The sequence below is a fragment of the Nothoprocta perdicaria genome, unplaced genomic scaffold (assembly GCF_003342845.1).
Source record: "Nothoprocta perdicaria isolate Ctin4 unplaced genomic scaffold, notPer1 scaffold_179, whole genome shotgun sequence".
Taxonomy (NCBI): domain Eukaryota; kingdom Metazoa; phylum Chordata; class Aves; order Tinamiformes; family Tinamidae; genus Nothoprocta; species Nothoprocta perdicaria.
This window is the reverse complement of record NW_020454971.1, coordinates 1,476,049-1,484,192: the sequence shown is the minus strand read 5'-3', so window position 1 is coordinate 1,484,192 and position 8,144 is coordinate 1,476,049. Positions and strand designations below refer to the sequence as shown.

The 8,144-nt window shown below is 46.9% G+C and overlaps 1 protein-coding gene across 1 annotated transcript in view; it reads right to left on the bottom strand.

Moving 5' to 3' along the window:
- The window catches only part of REL (REL proto-oncogene, NF-kB subunit), a 36,450-nt gene extending 31,462 nt beyond the window's left edge, over positions 1 to 4,988 (bottom strand). Inside the window, exon 1 of the mRNA XM_026036457.1 lies at positions 4,970 to 4,988. The gene's annotated coding sequence lies outside the window, so the exon portion shown is untranslated. The remainder of the gene's footprint in view (positions 1 to 4,969) is intronic.
- Positions 4,989 to 8,144: the final 3,156 nt, after the last annotated feature.

Here is an 8,144-nt window from a genome sequence, read left to right as displayed (position 1 = left end):
CCCGGGCCCGGGCCCCGCCGCCCGCCGCTTCGCCCCTGCCCCAAGCCCCGCGGCCCCTTCGCTCCCCGTTCCCATCGCTGATCCCCATTCCAAGCGGGAATCGCGGCTTCTCCGCTAGACCCCTGCTCAGGGTGGGTCACGCAAAGGAAGCCGTGAGGGGCACTGACTGAGAGCGGGATCCTGCAGAGGATCCCAGGAAAACCGTATCAATAGCATAAGCACGCTTAAGCGGCAGCAGTTTTGTTTGCCCCATGTCAACTTGAAAACAAAATGGGGGAAGCTACAGGCCCTCAGCAGCAGGATGATGGACATTTCTCTGCCACGGGCTCTGGGAGGAGTGGAAGGCAGAACAGTTGCACAACTGGGTTGGGAGCGGAAGCTGTCCAAAAGAATCGTGTTCATGTGTGTTTGTGTGTGTGAGCTTCTTGCCAGAACATGATAGTTTCTCACCCCTCACAGTGCCCCAAAACGGCAAGAAAGTGGGACTAGATGTCTGTGCCTTTGAGTTTTGGCTCTACTGACCGATGGTGCAAAGAGGCTGCTGAGGACATTAATCACATCCTAATGGAACTCGGATTTTACCCCCACACAACCCCAGGACACCCCACCCTCATGGCGACAGGCGGGTCGAGGCAAGGACCGATGTGCTCCAGTCACCCTCAGGAGCCCCGCAGAGCCCCAGGACGGAGCACGGAGCCCGCCTGGATGCTCCTGCAGGAGAGGATGCACAGGGGCCGCGGGAAGAGCCATGCGGCAGGGACCTGCCGGACTGCTGGTCCCAACAGCCGCGGTGCGGGCACCAACACCCAGACGCTGCGTTAACCCTCAAAGCGCCGTGCGGCCCTGGCAGGGCTCAGCGGGGCGGCCTCCCGCGGCGAGGCGGGACAGCCGGAGCAGCGCTCCGGGCTGCCGCGCGGACCCCATTCCCGGAGATCACATGGTTGAGCTGAACAGGATTACGAAAAAGGAAGGGGAAGGGCAGGCGCTGAGCGAGCTGCGCCTGGAAAAGCCCTGCCAGGTCGCTGCCCAGGCTGCGGTGCAGGGCTCTAACTGAAGCCCTATGCAAACACTGGGCTTTGAGCTTTTATATTTCCAGACTGGCTTACAAAACCATTAAGGTTTTGTAATTGTCAGGTAGCAAACTGAGGCCTTTCAGGAAGAAAGGATTGCGGTGCTGCTCTGAGGAGGTGCGGGTCCTTGATTCCCGCTGTTTTTCCAGCCCAGGACTCTGCTGAGTAGGCACAGAACCAGGCACCGGGGAGCTCTGGGCTCAAAACAGAAGTGTCTACTCATGTCTCCAACAGAAAAACACTGGAGCACATGCAGTCCAAACTGATGTGTTCAGGTCCAACTATTCCAGGCAGCACAAATACCATCTGTTACAATGAAARCCTGAATAAGCATTCCCTATTTTTCCTGCTCTTTTGAACTGCAATTCTTATGGCATGCAGGAACAGCTTACTCCTAACACAATCCTTAAGATTATTTTAGAAATGGGAGAAATATCTAACAGATACACACCAGTGTCCACAGTACAAACTGCTTTTTGATACTATTTTTTCAGAGAGAGATGAGTGAGGTGCAGTTCTTTTTCCCTAAAATCTTCATTCTACCCCAGCGCTCTCTCAAATGAAAACAGCCTATAACAAATCTAATCGGCCTCCCAAATCCCATATGAAATGTTGGGCTGCACAAGAAGTTTGTGCCCCTATGATTTGGATACATAGGAACTCTGTGTCTTGGGAAGCTCCTGAACAAAATGAAGGAAGGAAGGACAGTGCAAGGTATGACATTTTTCTTCAGCTTCTCGAAGTGGTCACAAGCTGATGCCCAGGGAAGGCAGCAATATGGGGCTAAATGAACTTTGGGTCTAAGCCAGCACGGTCGTTACGTAACATGCTCAGAGTCTTAAACCAAGGGAAAGTTCCTCAGCAGAAGGAAAACCTCCAAGATGAAAGGAAAAWCACAACCAAAGTAAGACGCCTTGCTCAAAATCATGACTATGGGGATCCTCTGCCCATGACTGCACAGAAATGCACTGGTCTAGATTTATGGCACCAGGATTAGGCGGGGAGAGTGATGTGAAATGCAGAATTGTAGCACAGCCCGGCTGATTGCAGGCAGCATCCGGTGCAGGAACGCATCCCGGAGCCGGCACGTGCACATCCCTGCGGAAGGCCGGGCGGAACTGCCTGCCAGAACGGCACACAAGGAGACACGGGCGCTTGGCCTGGCACGCGAGCTGCCAAGGTGCCCAGGCCGCGCTGAGTCGCTCCATCATTTCCCATTTCCATCTAAAGCAAGTGTTTAACAACCCACCCATTTTCTCCATTTATCCAGGCCAAAGCCAGGCCTCTTGGTCTCCACTGGCTGCAGCACTGTTAACAGTTACACTGCTCTAAGCTTCCCGCGGAGAAGAGGTAAGAAGGGAAGACAACCCTGTTCCTAGAGCAAAGGACAGGGTGTTTGGCAGAGCAGTCAGCCATAGATGCTGACAGTTCTCTAGGGGTGTTTAGCACAGGCGTTGCCCAATGCAGTCGGCTAAAGCCACCACAAAGGTGGCACAGACACCCTGTTAAGTCTCTGTTTCCTGTTCCCAGCTATCTGACTTCCATCAACGATAACCCACTTGTCAGTGGCCTGATTAAGCAGTCAGGCAGCCACTGACTAAGGTGCTTTTAGCATCAGGCCCTTCTAGCAAGGGGAACGGGGGACAGAGAGAGGAAAAGGCAGAAGTCATCCCCCTCTTTGCTTACAAATAAAGGTAGAAGCCYTGTTTTCCTGTCCATCATATCTCACATCACCACCTCCGTGCCCCTGATCAGTAATTTCAAATTCCCTATGCCTTAAAAAAAAAAAAAAATTGTTGTTTAAGTCTCAAGCACTTGTTATTTAAATATTGACAGACCCTCCAATGGTTAATAGCTCTGTGGTTCATGGTGCTACTATGAAGGAGCCCAATGCAGAAGCTGTTCTAAAAAAAAAGTCACCACAGCCTCCAGATTAATTACAAACTCAGAGTTTGTCCAGGCTGCTCAGTTAGACTCCTGCAAAATGCTTTTAGCTTGACACAAACAAGGCTACTGTGCCTCCTCCTCTCGGCTCGGGGTGGAGAGAAAGGAAATGCTTACCGGAGAAGGCTGGTCTTGCGGGTAAGGCACAAGGCTGTGATTCAGGAGACTGGAATTTGGTTCTTGGCAATCCAGCCTTTCTACTCTTAGGCAACTCTCTTAATTCTCTAGACCTYGGTTTCCTCCGCAGAAAACAGAAGATACTTCCTTGCTCCCACACTGCTTATTCATCAGTGATGCAATTTCTTCAGGGGATGAACTGTTTTTATATGCAAGTGCTTAGCCCACTAAAACTGTAGTTCAGGAGCAGTTAGGCTGCAGTGGTGCCCAACAGAGGCAGTCACCCCTCATTCTCTCCTTGCCTCCAGGCAACTCCTTCACCACTGAATTCTTATACCATTATTTGGCTGTATAAGAAGCTTGCTTAAAAATAACCTGGGGTAATAAAAAAGTTGCTTTTCTGCTCAGTCAGCCTTTTGAGCCAGTTCCCTGCATATCACAGAAATGCTTGTACCAGCATCAAGGAATGGGACAGCACCAAGAATGAATTTGCAGAGGACAGCTTGGGGCAGCAGCACTAGCCTCATGTTGAAGTGCTGCCTTCATGARCTATAGCATAACAGTATATTCTTAGCTTGAGAGAGATAAAAATATCTGAGTGACATTTCTTAGTTGCATTCCTTCCTTAGGAGATTCAGTTTTCAGAGCAGAAGTTCTCAGCTACATTCTCCCCTGTTTTTCAASTGTTTCTTATTTCCTTCTCCTTATCCCAACGTTAGAGCACGTAGCACATTTTAAGAGTTAATGTAATAAGGAAAAACAAACAACAAACAAACAAACAAACAAMCCCCTTTTGGAGTTGTTGGCAGCTGAAGAACAAACTGTAGAGGAGAGTTTTCTCTCCCCTGTGCTAYGTAAAAGCCTTACGGAATAGTTTCTTAGGGTCCACTGAAATGAATGGACCTATTGTAAACTTATATCCGAATTAGGATTCATCTGCTGCTGTAGTCCTGTAGTGAGATGGCTTAGGGAGACCAGAGCTCAGTTGAGTGCAGTGAGCTCATCATCAGGAAACTACCTTTTTTTTTTTTTTTTCCCTCCTTTTTCCTTTTTTTTCACCACCCAGAACAACTCCRCAACTAGATTAGCCCCCGAGCCAGATGACTAAAACCGGTATGAGGGAAGCAGCAGAATTGCTCTAGCCACAGCCAGCAAAGGATGGGGCAGAAAGGAGGGCTGGAACCGCCTCCTTTGGCAACAGCAAGCAGTTAGACTGGCCTAGTTATGACATGAAACCACACTGGGAAAAAGAAAATAAAAGAACCCCAGCAATACATGTTCTGTGCTAATTCTGCTGCCCCCGACCCCAACGTATACTTCTTAGTTGTTATGCCCTTATCTAGCAGCATAAAACACCAGATCTATCACCCAGGTTATTACAAGCCTTTCTTTTTTTCTTCAAGCTAACAGGTATTTAAGCAGCTTATCATCACCTCGAGCTTCAAGAATCTCAGAAGACTGCAGCGGAAACAGGAAAAGATAGTTACATTGTTCCAATATAGCCCCATTAAACAGGACTCCTTTAAATTGGGACTCTGAAAACTTGTTTTTAAAATCTCTGCTCATAGAGATGCACACAGTTCTGGCTTGCATATTCCAACCAACTCAGGAATCACAAACGACACTGCTGTTCAGGTTGAAGGGTTACACTCCAATTCACATGAATATAATAACTCTTGGAAACTAATTGACACATAAAGCCCCATACAAAGCACACTTAAAAAAAATGACTGTAAGTTGTCCATCTACTCATCTTATCTGGTCTTGCATTTTTTCTGTTGTTTCTAAGCTGCCGGAGGCTGTGGGTCACACTCTCCCCTCACTATGCAAAGTCTTACCAGCAAGAGTCCTGAGCGAGCCACGGCAATGAGCACTGCTGCTTCACCCCCTTGAGCACCTAGTCTCCGTGGTGTCCGCCAGGAACTCAGTGCCAATACATATTTACTAATAAAAAACAATAAAAAAAGTATTTAGTAAAAAATTATGTTTACTAGCATTTAGTAAAGTTACAATTTTTAGTCTTACCTTCCTCTATTAACACCTTGAACCCCTTGCTTTCTCACACAGAGAACAAAGATGGGCTCTGCCATTTCTCTGTCTCAGTCATTTGGCAGTCAAAGCAGTAGCAGTGGGCATCAGTTATTAATTTTACCTTTATGACATTTGGGAAGATTTTTTTTTTTTTTTAATAAATAATTGATGTAGTGGTTGGCTTCTCCCTCATGTTAGAGAGCATTTGATAAATACTCATTTATCCACACAGTAATTCTACTTCTGCATCCAAAATTGTTGAAAAGGGATAAAATTCAAACAAGAATCTCAACGCTTTCAGTCTCAAGTATTGYGTCTTAGTCATAGAAGGACAGGATTTTAAGATGCTAGGATAAAGAAAACGTAAGTTCCAGGATGTAAGGAAAGCAAATTTTAATCTTGAAACTTTTATTTTTGATTTAGAAAGGAACAATAAGCCAGAAAAAATAATAATTCTTCAAAATAAAATGTACTTGCCTCTGTTGCAGAGAAAGAGAGAGAGAKAGAGAGAAAAGCTGAATGTATTCTTTCTCCAAGACAAAAATCAGATTTAGAGATAGCCCTTTGAGTGGAAACAAAGCAGACCTAGGAAAGGAAAGTTACCACAAGTTTCTTCTGACARCTGAGTACAGGAAGTGAAGGAAGAGAAAAGCCTACCACAAAAAGCAGATGAAGGAAACTAGCCAATGGCAAGAAGTTTTAATTAGTGCAAGGTCTAGCGGTAGCCATGGAAAGTTGGATGTAAGGGAGATAACTACTTAATTAAAAGGTTCCTTAATACACACAGATGTAGTGAGGAYAAGCTTTTGGTAGCAAAGGCACCGATGGCCTCGTACTCCTCCTGATAGTCTCCAGGGATCCCCTGGGGTGCAAGGCAAGTCAGCAGCACTGAGAATYGAACAGCTTAAATACTTATTTCAGCAAGTACACGTCAGCCCAGTCCAGGTTCTCCATTGCACYGGCCTCAGCTAGTCGAGGATCAAGGCAGCAGGAAGCACGAGGCGGGAGCTGGAGCGAAGCGCCTTTCTCCTCGGCCACGCAGCTGCTCCGAGCTGCACAGCTGGGGCTGCAGCAGCTGCAGCTAAATGCCCTCTTGTGGTCACCACAAAGAGCTCCTACCCAGGCGTGCAACTGCTGCTGTGAACAGCCTGGCACAGCGACACGGCTCTGCCCGCCCTTCTTGTGGCGGGAGAGGGCAGGGACCGTCCTGCACCAGGCAGGGAGCAGACACTGACCCACTGCTCAGGCTCCTGTCTCCAAGAAAAGCAAAGAGGCAACAGCACCTTTCCCAGGAGTTTCCATTAAAGCCTGCATGGATCACGATCTGCATAACTGATCTCAGAGTTCCCATGTGAATTCGCAAAATATTTGTCAATCTACATAATCATGGGATGAAAAAAAATCAAGTTATCTACTTACAAAAAAAAAAAAAAAACTAAAAACATACACACAGTTGTTAATTTTTGTTACCACCTTCCCCTACCTTGTAAGAGCAAGAAAGTGAAGCAAATCAATTCAGATTTAATAGCACTTCAAAGCTTCATGCAGATTAGAGTCTGCTGATTCAGGAAGYGAACGGCAAAGCTATCGCCAATGGCGTGCAAGCCTCACAGCCCGATAAGGGCATCGGGTCTATAGTGGGGCAATTCCAAGGAGACTGCACAGAAACTGTAAGCTGGCACAGAGACTTGTCTAAAGTTTAACTCATAACATAATTAATAACAGTTAGTGTCGCGATCCACCCATAAATGCTTAGAAGAGAGTCTGCTACAGCTCAGAGAGCAGTACCGAGACCGGCTTCCCTTCTGGATACTTTCACTGCTGTTGCAGAGAGATGCTGCAAGTGCTTCCAACACACCTGGCCTACTGAACGAGGACACAGGGTCTGAAGGCCAAGGGCAAGGTCTTGCCTCTGTGAAGTCCTAAGCACAGCTGAGAATCTCAAGGGAAAAGTAACAGCCAAACAGGTCAGCAGCTAGAAACGTATCTTGAGTTGGTTTAGGCTGTAATTGGAAAATCAGATGCTGGCTGAACTGTGCCACAGAGCTGAAACGCCACGAACGCACTTAAGTTTTTTGTTGAAAAGTCTTGCAAAGCGGTTTCATTTCATCTCTATTAACCAAAATAGAAGATTTCATGAAACAGCTAGTTCTATGATCGTCCCAGCAAAACTCACGTGTACACACACCATGTAAACTGAGCGTCATAGGCCCTGTAGTTGCTTCATCTGTCTACCTGGAAAAGAAGTCATCCGCCCCTTATGATTAAGGTCCATGGACCTTGGGAAGGTAGGAAGAGGGAGAAGTGCAAGCCTGGCTCATTGTGTCTCGCACCAGGAAGTGTGCAAGCATCCAACTACAGCAGGGAACCTGCAACTGATCCATGCATAGTTACTGCTGCAATCCTCAGCAGCTTTCCAGCATCAAGTCTGGACTTTATGTCTTTACCCCCTGAGCATTTACTTATTTTTTTCCCCCCTTACCACCAGAGAATCACACATTCTAAGTGTTTAGAAAAGCAAATACAGAAATCTTTGACCAAACCACAGAATTTTCACATATGCTAAACTCTTGTTGTTGTGAAAAGATACGGAGGTAAACTGAGAAAAAGAACTGGATAAAACACTGCCCCTGAAAGTCAATTATCCTTTCTCATACTGCGAGCTGCATCTTTGCAAAAGCAAGATTCAAGCATCATCAGGCAACAGCTCCTGTATGGAATCCCTTTGCACGATGATTCAAGGAGATGAGATGCAGATTGTGTGCTTGTCAGAAACTTAGCACGCTCAGCACTGGGAATGATTCTGAGGAGACCTTTATTTCTCAAGCAGGCTTGCCAGCTGAAGTCATTCAACAAATGGCTGGGAAYTACACTGTTCTTAAAAACAAGCAACTCGCCCCTGTGGAATTGCTGGCAGATACCACCATTTGTAGCCCTTGGTTTGCTACTCGATTGCAGCTGCTACAGCTACCACTTCTCCTT